The sequence below is a fragment of the Aphelocoma coerulescens genome, chromosome 1, assembly GCF_041296385.1.
Source record: "Aphelocoma coerulescens isolate FSJ_1873_10779 chromosome 1, UR_Acoe_1.0, whole genome shotgun sequence".
NCBI lineage: Eukaryota > Metazoa > Chordata > Aves > Passeriformes > Corvidae > Aphelocoma > Aphelocoma coerulescens.
Genome location: NC_091013.1, coordinates 94133859 through 94147886, shown reverse-complemented (window position 1 = coordinate 94147886; position 14028 = coordinate 94133859). Strand labels below are relative to the sequence as shown.

The following is a 14028-nucleotide window of genomic DNA, read 5'->3' as shown; positions in this document are numbered from 1 at the left end:
CTGAAAATACAGGCACAGGATTTACTTGAATTCTTTCTCTGACTTTACCACACCCCTCTACCCAACAGCTTCACAAGAATTCTCTTTCTTACACCCTCTACAAGCTGCAGCTGCAAGTTTTGGCTGTGCTCATTTCTGACTTTGAAGACAGCTCACTTTGCTGACTAACCCCTTCCTCTATCTCATGAGTAAACTGTACACTTAAAATCCTTCCAAAATAGTACATTGTCTTTTACCTGGGAGTACAAACGCCCGCCACCAAATGACTGGGAAGAGAGTTTCTCTCATTAAAGGTGAAAAGATCGAACTCCATCACTGAGAAGTTACCAATTCAACTAGCGATGGGTTCAAGAATTTATTTTATAGTACGCTGTCACTGGTAGTAAATAAACAAAATCCCAGCACATAGCCATGTACCTATTTTATACACCTGTCTGTCTAACCTGTTTAACTGTTAAACCTATAGTTATTTTCTAAAAGTAGTTCTTATATCCTGATTGTATCTTAAAATCAATTCTTTCTTCACCATTCTTTCACTGGTTTCCTGACTACTGGTGAAAAATTCAACGAGTACATCAAGGATTCCATCCAGCCCACACATACCGCCAGCATCTTTGGACCGATTCAAATGTGTGAGCACACAATGGCTTTTTCGGACTAAAAGTATAACAACTCTATGTTAGTTGTCACACTCATCCAAGGACTGTTTGTTACAAATCTCCTCCTCCATTTTCGAGGATGTAGCTTTTTCCCCAGACTAAACCATGGAAGCAAAACAACTTCAAATTGTCTCACTGGTCTTCAGCAGCTTTGGTGTGACTTCGCTGAAAAGTCACTTTAAGTTCACCCATGCAGCAAATAGCAAACCCTGGATCTTCTCTGTATTGTCAAAATTAACGCTACTTCTGGAGAAAATCTGTGGTGGTTGTCATGGAAATGTTCTACCCATCTTTTCTTTCCTAAAGATAGCACAGTATTGTCCACATTTTTTGATACTCCTGGCTACAGATAAAAACCTCTGGAGACCTGGTAAGGAATTTTCATTGTGTATTTCTTGGGCTTTTGTGCAACACCACTCAAACCCCATATAACACCTTCTCCTTCTCAGTTTGTCTGCCATAAAAACAAATTTTAGCAAAATTAATCCCACTAACTATTCCTAAATGTCTGCATTTCCATAAGGAAAACATGATCCCAAATGACAAGAACCCAACCAAATGTGGATGTGTTCTAAGCACACATTTCTAGGGGAAATAAGATATACTGCATTTCTCTTTGCTCATCAAGTCAAAGAAGCTCTGAAGCAGTGGGAAATACAGAGTCACTTACTGCCATGACCTACCTTGTCCCAAGCAATCATCTAGATAGGAACAAAAATGAACTCCCTGCCTTCTTAAATCAGCTATCACTGTCACTAGACTTAAGGGCTTTGCCAGAAGGAATACCATGTGACTCTTGGATATTCCACACGTCAGAGGTACCAAGATGTAAAAATAAAGCCCTTACAAATCAAGAGCTGCATCATTTTATATATATATATATATATATATATATATATATGTCACTCCATATTTTTTTACACATGCAAGAGCATATATGTACCATGTATATATAATGAAAATAAAATTACCAAATACACTCCTGATATTAAAGACTGTTAAGAAACAGACTTTCCGTCTTTGGAAATAGGGGCAAGAGTAAGAAAAATAAATGTATTTCAGAAGTGTAGATCTATACATGACATTCTATCTCACAATGGGAATAGGTCAGAAAGGGAAGTAAAATTAAGGCAGAAAATCAAAGCAGAAAAGGAGTTTGAAGATAAACAATGTGATAAAAAACTATAGAAATATTCATGATTTGCCACACTATGAGAGTACGTTTCCTAACTGAGGCAGTTGTCAGAAGGAAAGGACTCACTGGAGGCAGACTTGGGAGTTCTGCTGTGCTGTCAGACTGCTGTCTCTCCTTTAGATTGCTGCCAGAGAGACACAGAAAAGATACAGGAGGCACTGTCAGCCCTGAAAGGACAACTTGTGTTAGAAATGGCACTGTCAAGACAGAACTCCAAGCAGTGAGAGAAGCTGAAATTATTCAAGGAAAGAAAGCACACAACCTTTACTTCCAAGGAGATTTTAGTTTGTTTACTGGCTCTGCTGTGAAATTCTAGATGTCCTAGAGAAGAAGTTTCCTCACAATCACACTTCTTGACATCAAGCCAAATAACCTACAGCACAGCCTGGGCAGATGTTTGAGCAATTCCCTGAGCTCTGATTACAGGATACATCACCTTCTAACATTCTTCAGTATGAGTCTAGGAAACCTATCAAATTTAAAAAGCTATCCTGAAAGCAGCACTTGGTCTTTCATTGCTCTCATCAACACACTCCCAAAAAAATCAACGTTTTGGCCACAAATGTGTTTGGTTTTTCTCCCTATGAAGTGTAGATTTTGGAAAGTCCTTCTAATTTGCTTTTTGGTAATTCACAGGCAACAAGTCAGGATGCTAACGGAAGTATTTAAATCTCATAGAAGTAAATGGTCAGCTTTCTTGGAGAGGACAGACAACAAAAGCCCTTCATAATAAAACCATGAATAATACAGGGCATAGAATGACAAAAATATCACCTGGGATTAATGCTACCTCCCTGGAAAAACTTCTAGAGCAAAATCCTGCATTTGGCATCATCCTACAGAGATGAAAACACATCCACCAAGTGTTATCTGTTGTCAGTGTTATCTGAGAGAAAAATGAAAATAAAGGAAATCAACAGACGAACTTCTCTCTTCACTGACATCTCTTGTCATTTTAAAAATCAGCTCAGCCAGATAAACACTTTGATGAGGTTGTACCTACTTCTTTTGCAAAATTATTTGACAAATCATTCTGGCTTATAGGGGTCTATGGGAATGTCCACCAGTAGAAACACCCATATCATCTGAGGGACAGGGGTGTTACTTTCTCTCTGTCTTCAGACTCTTATAAAGCTCAGGACATCTACAGGAAAGGATGTTTAATCATCTCAACTACGAAAAGCTATTGTTCAAGCAAAGCACAGCCAATTTCCAAAAGCTCTGCTTACCTTCCTCTACCTGTAAAATGGGATTGGGAAACACATCTCACAGGCACTATAAAACTAGCACAGTATTTGTGAAGACCAGTAAAGTAAGTTTTGCTGATGATATATCAAACCCTAGCAATAACAAGGAAACAAAACAACCCTGTGAATTTCATTTTCTGTGGTTCATGAAAGCTGCAACAGCCAAACAGCAGGGATCCACACTCCTAGGGCAACCAGCATATAAGAACAATGGAGAAGAAAAGAACCACCACCCTCTGCTATCCAAAAGACCAAAAGATTAAAGGAGCTTCAAATGTAACATAAGAATTGTAGCCAAACATGAATAGAACATATAGCCTTGAAACAGGGTTCAGACTTTAAGGGACTTTCTGTCAAGAACTGGTATTAAGAAGTGGATTTCTTCATGGAACTGCTGCCCATCTCCATGTCTTTCAAATCTGCTTTATTTTGCAGGCTTCCTCATCCTCTAAGACTTTTTCCCTGCCCAGTGGTAAGCCTTAATTCACAATTGTTTCTGTTCTAGCACTTTTATAACTCTGTGAAATAGCAAAACAAGTACTAACCCACCTAATCTATAGCTCATTTGGCATGTTCTAGCTCTAGACCACTTGGCAACTTGGACTGGTTCTTGCCTAAAAATAATAATAATTATCTTAAACTGAAAATAATTAATACAAGACCTAAAAGACAAACAACATTGCACAACATTGGAATGTGATATTACAGACAAATTACAAATTTAAATATTGACTGTTGCTCAAAAGCAAAAAAAAAAAAAAATACTATGTGCTATCTGAAGAATGTTGAGACACCTCTGTCAAATCTGCAGGGATGTCACATTTCAACACCTCACCTTGACTTTCTCATCCACAAACAAAAAAAAGGGCTGAAAAGGTGGCTAAAGTAAAAATAAACTACTACCATATCAAAGGCTGCAAAATTACTGATCTTGAAGGGTAAATTGATTATATCTCCAGGTAACATTCAGAAAGATCTTCCAAAAGATCTTACAAGGTTCTTATTTAAAAAGTACCTATTTTTTAAGAGATGTACTTTAAATCAGGCCAACACCAGCTTGCCAGGCTCCTGATAGTCTTTATACTAAAAAAAACAAAAACAACCAACACCATGGGGAAAACAAAACAAAACAAAAAATCCAGGCAGTGTATTTCTGGTTGCAGAAAAAAACCCGACCACTAACAGAAACAATTACCTGACACTTGGTGCTGTCTCAGAAACTGATCTGGCACACCAGCCTGTACTATTAGTAGGACCCACTGACAGCCACACAGCTGTACACTTAATTTTTAAAAGTTTGAGAATTATGTGCGCTTTTTTTGGCTCTTTTTTGAAGAAACACTGTTGAACAGATTAAGAAGCAATGCATTTACAAGGTTTATTGGAAAACAGTTTTAGCAAGGGGACACACCCACCCCACAATAAAAGATTATACACAGTGTATCTAGCACTTCACTCTACATTTACTACCATGAAGATATTTACAAGATGTTTTGAGTTCCATTTTTTAAAGGTCCATCTTGACTTAACAAGGCAGCATATACAGCTTTCAAAGTTCCAGAAAGCTTTTAACTTGAGTAAGAGGGCAAAAAAACTGACTGTCAAAGCCAGGTCGATTTAAAATGAAAACATCTTCACATTTGTTAACTGAAAGTTTCTGACCAGAGTTGAAAACACAAAATTCCTTTACTGCATTCAAAGACACTGCAGTGTAATAAATCTGTTTCAATTAAAAAACCCTCACCTTCACTTCTATAACCCCACAGTCCACAATCAACTTGAGACCAAAAAGTTCCCACAAGTCATAAAACAAAGCAGCAAGTGATGGGGAATTAAACTTTTCAGTCACACAGGATTATACTGACATTAAAAAAATAACCTCATATTATTGTGCCCATCCACATGAAACAAGAGAAGTGATTATTCCTGTGTGCCAAAGGAATTTTAAAGAGGAGATACATTTGTATTTTGATTAAGATTACAGCACATCCTCCCTGCACTTACAGAATGGGCTGGCCAACAATGTATTTTCTGTAAGGTCATATCTGAAAAAGGGACTGTTTGGAGAACCACATTTAACAGTCATTTATCAGAAAAAAAAAAATCACCCTAACATTTCTAAAATTCTAACATGCCCTAAAAATTCTTTATGAGTGAACAAGAATGCACCTTTTAGAATTTTGTATCATGAAAAGGAGAAATCTCTGACACTTTAAAACAAAATAGATTAAAAATACACTAAATTATTAATTAAGTTGACTTTGTAGCTTCAAGAAGCTTTTGTTTGGGGTTGGGAATATCAGAAGGCACTGAAACTAAAGCTACCCCATGCTTCCCATGATGACAAATCTGCCTGCAACAATTGTATTATTTGCTGTGACTCAGCACTATGGAAGATACATGTGCAAACCCACAAAATAACAATAAGTCAAAATTCGACTGATTTCATCCTAGCTTTGGACATCAGCAATGAAAGAGTCACAAAACACTGGGGTATCAGCCACATCAAGCCAAAACCCAGAGGCACTTCAAAGCTTGGTTATGTTCATTCTGCCTCCCTCATCCCATTTACACCTAATACCCTTCCTACCAAAAGCTCCTGAATCCAACAAACAGCACATTCACAGAGACACCTCTTTTCTGATCACTTATCAACGCAAAAAAAGGTAGAACAAGAACACGCAGGCAGTTGAAGAAAGGATCATATGGAAGCTCTACAAGGAATCCCTGTGTCTTTTAAGAGGCAATCTCACCCTACTTCAGACAAAAACCACAACAATCTAATGTTAATCACAATATTATTACCTGTCTTTACTTACAGTTTGTGATTCACTAATAGGTGGCTTGTTTACCAAAATGACATTTTCATAATTCAACTGGTGAATTTGCTTTCAAGTATAACCTTAGCACTAAATTTGGTAGGCTTACAATGCCTTGTTTGGAGATACATTCAGGATGGTTAGCCACAGGGTATTTATTTTATGGTTTTAGAATCAGCACATCACCTACATGTAATCTCAACTCCATATAGAATAAAATAAAGATCGGTGTGTGCCAAACCCGTTGGTTTCTCACAGAACATATGAATCCTCCTTCTGAGCCTGATACACACTCTGAACTACCAAATAAAAACAGAAAAAGAGAAAATAAGTTCTCTGAATCACAGGGAAGGTGTCAGCAGCAGGTGACTGGCTGAATCTTATGTCACACTCTGAAAGCTGAGAGTCCATTACTCTCCACACACATCCAGGAACAGTCGTATTTCTTTCAGTTCCGATGTGTTTCAGCTTCTGTCTCCTCATGACACTAAGGAGTAATTATGTTTCAAGAAAGTATTCACATTATTCCAAACCTAATTTCTTCTGTCACTGAACTCTATTTACTCCTGTCTAACATGAACAGACCAGCAGAACTGACCCTGTGATGCTCAGTCTACCATTACTTTCTAGCACTTTTTCATACCCTCCTGTTACTAACACCCTTTATGAATCAGTTCTGGTGAAAGGAAATTTACTGTCACCTGTCTTAGACTACCTCCACTTTTTATCCTCAAAATGAATTATTAAGTCTGCACAATGTTTAACGCAATTCAAGATATTCAGGAGGTGGCATAATATAATTTCCAGTCCTACTGCTCTACAGATTTTATATTCAGTAGAGGTTTTCACTGAGTGCTTAGTTTAAAATTACCTTTTCTGTTTTTCCCAAGTTCCTTTACCTTGTACACAATAATTTTAAAATACTGATATTTCTACAGGCCTTGCATTCTACTGTGGGCATTTTGTATCTTGAAAACTCCACATTCATTCCTGGAAATAAAATTGAGCAGTTTAATCCACTTACTTGCTTAACAGACTTTAAAAACTGTAACAGACAAGATTTTTTTTTTCTTCAGAGCAGAAAAAAAGCTGACTTGCTATCATAATGCTGCCTCTTTTCTCTGCAATTTACATCAGCATTTTAAAATTTGTATTATTATATTATTTAAACAAGTGCATCCATTATGCTTTAGCCCCTTAGTATGAAGCTGAATAATTTTTCTATCAGTTCAGCTTCCACTTGTTCTCTGAAAAAAAGGTGATCTGGTCTTTCTAACTTGTTTGTCCATTACATCCATTACATCATTCCAGAACCTCCTGTGCAGGTATTTCAGCCACTCAGAATATTTCATCAAGTGTGTAATTCCTTTAATGTCTTTTTCTTGACTTGCTCACAGCCCACTAGGCTTGCTCACTATTCCCTTTGGCCTTCAGAAATATTTAAACAAATACAATAGATTTAGCTATTCGCTGCTGCTCTTCTATTTCTCTTATGTTTCAAATTTACATTAAAGCCCCTAGCCCTAAATCACATCACTCTTTTTTTAATCTGCTATATGCTATTTTGGAAAAACTTGATTTCAGGTTTGGGGGGGAACTGTTTGACATCCATTAACCTCTTGCCACGAAAGTTACATTTTCCAACTTAAGAACTTGTTTAGTTGCCTTTGAAGGTACACTTTTCTTTTGTGCTCTTAAAGATACAAGTTAAGCCCCCTCAAGAACACTTCAGAAGAAAAATTCCACAACCTTGTGGAGGGACAAACAGAAAGATTTTAAAGCAAGCCTGCAGAAACAGGACTGTAAAAAAACTGTACCATTCTGTTCACATTACCTTATTCCAGGGAGGGAGGGAGGGAGGAAGGCAGGAAGGCAGGAAGGAAGGCAGGCAGGAAGGCAGGAAGGAAGGCAGGCAGGAAGGCAGGCAGGAAGGCAGGCAGGAAGGCAGGCAGGAAGGCAGGCAGGAAGGCAGGAAGGCAGGAAGGAAGGCAGGAAGGCAGGAGCACTGTACAGAAACATTGAAGTTGAAATAAGACTATCAAATAACCAGCTTAAAATAAACATTTACACTTAGAAGTTTCTATAGAGAACCTTTCAGAAACTGCTCCAGCTGACTGTAGGACTTTTTAGTTCTCATGGTGACTTGGGCCAGTGCTGCTGACATGGGCTGTTGCTGCCTTTCCCTTTCTAAATGGACTAAACTGGGACTTCTCCAGGAGCCTGCACACAGCTGAATATACAGGACCACATGAGCATGCCAGCTCTGATGTCATCAACACAGAGAACATAGCATAGGAAAAATCAACGCATGGCACACTGACAGCAGAAGGTGAACACCCTGGTACAGTGTCAGAATGAGATGGGATGTAACAAAGACTCTGTTTCGAAGTTGGGGGGCAGTAGGGGGATGCCAAGCCCCCAAAACAGCCACATCTCTCAGAACTGAAGCATCACTGAATCTGTTTGAAAGACTATGACAAGGAAAGTCATGCTGAGAAAAACCTCTACCTCACATGTCATCTTAAGTTACCATGCCTCAAGCTACGATTCATTTTGCCTGTGCGTATGTCTAAAGAGTAATTAAAAGGTGCAACCACAGTTCAAGTAGAAACTTCAAAACTTGTTTTGAACGAGCTAGTTCACGTGCAGGCAGTAACACTGATGGGAGAACACAATGAAGTTACAATAAAACCAAGGCCAAATACACAAAAGATTAGCTTGATACAACCTATTAAACAGTGCTCCATTAACTATTCTGTTCTAACTACAAATTGCCAGAAGTATATACAAAATAGCTTTAAAATAGCTTCTAAGGATAAAGTTGCAATCCCATTTCCTGAGAGCTCATAGACATATCCCAACTTTGTTAAGTCTTTCATTAACATCAAGCAGTCAGAGCAGAAAATACGCCAGCAAACAAAAAAATCCAGAGGAACAGCAGCTTGAATAAAGGATAAAGGGACCATTAAACACAACCATTCAGCACCATTTGGGAATTCTGCAGAAACAGCAGCCCGGTATTTTCACAGCTCATGACGTATCTTTTCAGCCCGGAGTTTCATTTTCATGAAACGCCCTCAAGAGGCAAAGCTTAAAATCATTGTTACACGGACCGCGCTACGGGCAACACAGATTTCGAGACTATGAATGGGACGAGTTTCTGTTGCATATAAAGTGTCTAGAACAGGACAAGTGGAAACGGCTACCAAGCGCACACCTATACAGGCAGTCAAAGAAATTACGCTGTGAGATAATGCGAGGCTACGAGATTATGTTTGCAGACAGAAGGCAGAGCTTTTTTAAGATCAACTATCATCACTAGGGAAAAATTTTTTTAAAAAGCACAAGCTTGGAAGATCCAGGAGAAAGCTTCCCTTCCCCTCCTCCTCCACAGACTCAATTAGGTTCGAAAAGACCTCTCAGATCACCGAGTCCAACCTATGACCCAACATCACCATGTCAAATAAAACATGGCAATAAGTGACACGTCCATCTTTTCTTAAACACCTCCAGGGACGGTAACTCCACCATCTCCTTGGGCAGCCCATTACAATGCTTAACCACCCTTCTCGTGAAGAAATTCCTCCTGATGTCCAAGCTAAACCTCCCCTGGAGCAGCTTACGACTATGTCCTCTCGTCCAGTTGAGGCCCTGCCTCTGCTCGCACCCCGTCCCGCCGTGGGAGCAGCAGCACCAGGACAGCCCGTCCCCGCGCCACGGACTTGTCCGACTCTGCGCAGTCAACCCCCGCGACTTCCAAAGCCGGAGCGCGGCCCCGCCACCGGCACAAGCCAAGGGACTCCCTCCAGCCACGAGGACGCCTCTCCCTGAGCAGGACAGGACCGGCCCGTCTCTCCCCAGTTCCCCGGCGAGGTGCCGGTGCCGGTCCCGATCCCGGCCCACGCGCGCGCCGCTCCCGCCGCGCCGGCCCCGGCCCGGCCCGGCCCCGCCCCGCCCCGCGCGCGGCCCCCGCGCGCCTGTTGCGCGCGCGCGGGCGCGGGCCGGGGGTTCGTGAGGGGGCTCCCGCTGCGCGCGGCACCCCCGGCCCGGGCCTCCCCTCCCCTCCCCCACAACCCGAGCCGCCGGCAGCCGATCCCCACCCGGTCCCTCCTCCCACGGGGACGCGGCTCCGCGCACCGCCCGGCTGCCGTTACCCCCGCTCCGCCGGTGCCGAGGCAACGGGGCTCCCCCCCGGCCCCCATACCTGCTGCCGGCCCGGCGCGGGGCCGCGCTGTCTCCTCTCGGGCCCGAGGCGCGCGAGCGCCGCTCCCTCCCTGCCTCCCTCCTTCCCTCCCTGCCTGCCCGGCGCTGGCTGGAGGAGGCACTGCGCACGCGCGGGGCGCGCCGCGGCGCCCTCTGGGAGGAAGAGCCCTTCCGGAGAGAGAGGCCGACGGCGGCGGCGCCCTCCTCAGGACGGAGCGGTCCCGAGGGAAAGACTACGGCTCCCGGCAAGCGGCGCGCGCCCCCGCGCTGGTGCGGGCGCGCCTCTCCCGCCACGGGCATGCCGGGAGATGTAGTGCGACGGGCGGCGGAGCCGCGCCCGGGAGCGTCTGGCGAGCGGAGAGGCGGTACCGCGTCCCCTCCCCGCCTGACGGGCGGCGGCGGTCGACCCGGGGGGTCGCGTGCCGGGACACGGAGGCGGTGGTGACGGTGGCGCAGCAGGCGCTGATGTCACGGCAGTGTTGGGCCCCAGCGCGCCGCCCGCCAGCGCCGCCGCCAGGGAGCTTCGTGCCGGGAGGCAGTGAAAGGGACAGGGGTGCTCCCGGGGCTGTTACGACCCAGGATAGCGCAGCGGGCTGGTATTTCCACTTTAATTAATGCAGGTCCCCTAGCGGTGGCCTCGGTGTCACCGCAGACCGCGTCACTGCGGGTGCGGCTCACAGCGGAGCCATTTCGCTTTGCTACGGGCAATCCCGCGGCAGCCACAGACACGGGGGGGCCGCTCGCCGGAGAGGCAGCACGAAAAGCCACCACGGCTGCTGCTCAGCCCCGGTGTATGATGTGACAGACACGTACATTATTAGATTGTGTGGCACAAGCGGGCCCGCACACCCACACAGGAGCACAGGGCGATGATGGCAGGATGGGGAGCCCAAGCAGCACCTGCCAGGCTGCTTCCAGGCCCATCCCAGGAGCCATCAGCCCACTAAAGGCCCATTTCGAGGGGCACAGAGGCACAGTGGCAGGTGGGAACCCAAATTAAGGACTCAGAGAAAGGAACACCCTGTCCAGCCCCCTCCCAGGGGAGCCTCAGCCCCAGAGCACCTTTAGGACTGGGGGTGTCACTGTCAGGGGTGTGGGACACAGGATAGGATGCAGGGGAAGAGCATTGGGGAATTGCACTGGACTCATCAGGGAGTGTTTAGAGCAGGAACCAAAGGCAGGAAAGGGAGGGATCTAGGTGATTTATAGGGAAACAAATGTGGGATACAGGAATAAAAACGGCTAGCCACATGTAAATGGTTTGTGATGGTTTGTCCATGTCCTGCCCCTGATCAGTGCAGCCTGACCCGTCTTCTCATTAAACTTTCACACTTTGCCCTGGGTGAGGAACTTGTGGCCAGAGGACCACAGGGAGTTGGTTACTGGGGGGCTGGAGAGGTTGGGATCGAGGGGCAGCTACTGGGCAGTGCCTGAGCCCAGCTGGTGGAAAGAGACACACTGTACACATGTGTGAAAACTTCTGTAAATACACAGATGCTCACCAGTGCTCCTCCACCCTGCTCAGCTGGAGCAGGGGGTGGGATGAGGCTGCCAGTGCTGTGTGGGAGTGCTCTGTGTGCATGGATGTGCAATCTGTGTCCATGTGTATTTGCTTAATTGGGGTATATGTGAATTTGTGCATGTGCCTATTGGAAATACAAACTCAGCCTGGCTATTGCTTGGACATGGGCATGGGGCTGCAGCAGCCTCACCTCTTTCAGGCTGCCAGACCTCAGTCAATTTTCCCACATCAATAGATACATATATTTGTGTACATATATACACTGGTATATTTCATAGGGCTTCATATAGAAGCTGGCATTTCTACCCATAGAATTGAGATAAGATAGATTAAAGCAGACAGGCAACAGCTTTCTCCCAAAGCATTTGGGCCAAAAAAAAAAGTAATAGTTCTGCTTTTCTTTCAGGGATTTCACATTTCTTGCACCCTACCTAAGCACATCTGTAATGCAGCAGGAGGTCTGGTTACAGCGATGGTTGGCATTCCTGATATACCTTGAATCAAATGAGCACAGTTATGGGTGGCAGCAGAGATCTTCAGGTTCTCCTGGTTTTGATAAAAGTCTAGTTTCAGGTGCAGCTGAGCTAATGCAATGCAGGTACAAGGATGAATTCCTGTTTCCTGTCTCTCTGCTCTTCTGCTCCCTTCTCCCCACCAAGTACATATTTTCAGGCACGGTGAACTATGTTCATTTTGCATGTCTTGTGATAACCTGCCCTTAACAGCCACCACAGATGACACCTTTTGGATCACAGTCATCACCTGCAGGCAAGGATTTGCAAAACTTGGGGCCTTGTGTGGGGTGAGGCTGTGAGGTAGCGTACCAGATAGAGAGAGAGGCAGGTCCAGGCTCTCTGGATCTGTGTGGTCACAGAGCAAAGCATGGAAACAGCAAAAAGCAACACCAGAGTTCAAACTGTCTGAAAGCACAGACATCTGAGACCAGGCTGACATCAGGTGCTAGTAAAATTGAGACCGAAGGTAGCTTAATTTCTGACAGCAACTTCTGAAGCCCTGAGTGTTTTTGTAATCTGAGTTAATTCAGCTGGACAGAATTTACTCTTAAACCAGCAGTACACAATTTTGAGAAGAATTTTTCTTCATGCAAGAGCAAGGCATGCCCTCAGCATGTTTTTAAACACAGCCTCAAAAGATGACGACAACATTGAAGGCTGACAAATGACCCTGAGCTGGGGGATGAAGAGTGGAAGTGGACAGAGTAAACAGATCAGCCATCATGCTGTGATTGGGTTAAATTCGAGTTTAAGCATATTATCCCTGACTCTTGTTTTCCCCAGTGCAATGGGATGCCAGAAAATGGTATCACGATAATACAGCCCTTTCTAAAAAAGGCCACACAGACAGACTGCTGACCATATTTAGCTCTACTAAATTGCAATTGGCACCAGCAAGCCTTGGTTGTCACCCACTGACATTTTGTTCAGCCCTAAAAATGAAAACAGTTGCCTGCACTCTTTCAAGCCATGAGAGCCACTGGGGACTCACAGATGGGAAAAGAGAAAGATAAGACAAAGTAACAAGTTGATCATGACTTAGGATCTCAAAGTCATCACAGCCAAAAGGGTTGTTCTGTGTTTCTGAGGTGGTGAGAGGTGTCCATGTACAGCAGCAGGGTCACAAAGGATGTCTGCAGCCAGACAGGGTGAGCACCCACCAGGGAGAAGCAGCGCCTGCCCCATCTGCACCCCTGAACCTCAGTGTCATGGAGGACCTGTCCGTACTCACCATCAGTATGAAATGCTCACCATGGAAGTCACCATGAAATGCTGTAATGGGTCCATGCCTGCAGTAAAACATGAGTGCTCTCCTTTGCTCCTTTGCTTCCCCAGGTTTGGCTGAGGAAGGATGGTGCTGGGAGCTGTACCCTCAGGCTTACACTTGGTGACTGGTGGGACCTTTTCACTGTGCAGTGGAGGGATTGAAGCTTGGGAGTTTCCTGGGGGTCCCCAGAAGGAGGGTAGGCACATCTGCCCAGCTGCTCAAGTCAGGGCCATTCCCACTCTCTTTATGTCCCCCCTGCCTGGACAGATCAGAAACCCACCATTGCTGTCTGTGCCAGCTGCTACGTCTGCTACAATGGGAACTGGGTGACAATTCAACTGCAGAAACCACAAACTGGTGTGGACACCAAGGGGGGCAAGTTGTAAAGGGCAAACCTCCATCAGAGAGCAGCTGGGAGCTGATACAGGGCTGGGGAAGGGGTTTGATCTTTTTCTGTCATGCAGGGGGCATGGAGTATCATTTGTTCTGCCTCTCTACTTGTCTGTGAAGTATCACTCCAGGAGTGACAGTGTTAACAAATACAGTGGAAGAGACAGCTCTGTAAGCTGAGCTACATGGTCACATGCACAGGTTTTATTTT

The 14028-nt window shown here is 44.6% G+C and overlaps 1 protein-coding gene across 1 annotated transcript in view; it reads right to left on the bottom strand.

The window, feature by feature from the left end:
- Nucleotides 1–10222, bottom strand: part of KPNA1 (karyopherin subunit alpha 1) — a 51719-nt gene extending 41497 nt beyond the window's left edge. Inside the window, exon 1 of the mRNA XM_069018952.1 lies at nt 10125–10222. The gene's annotated coding sequence lies outside the window, so the exon portion shown is untranslated. The remainder of the gene's footprint in view (nt 1–10124) is intronic.
- Nucleotides 10223–14028: the final 3806 nt, after the last annotated feature.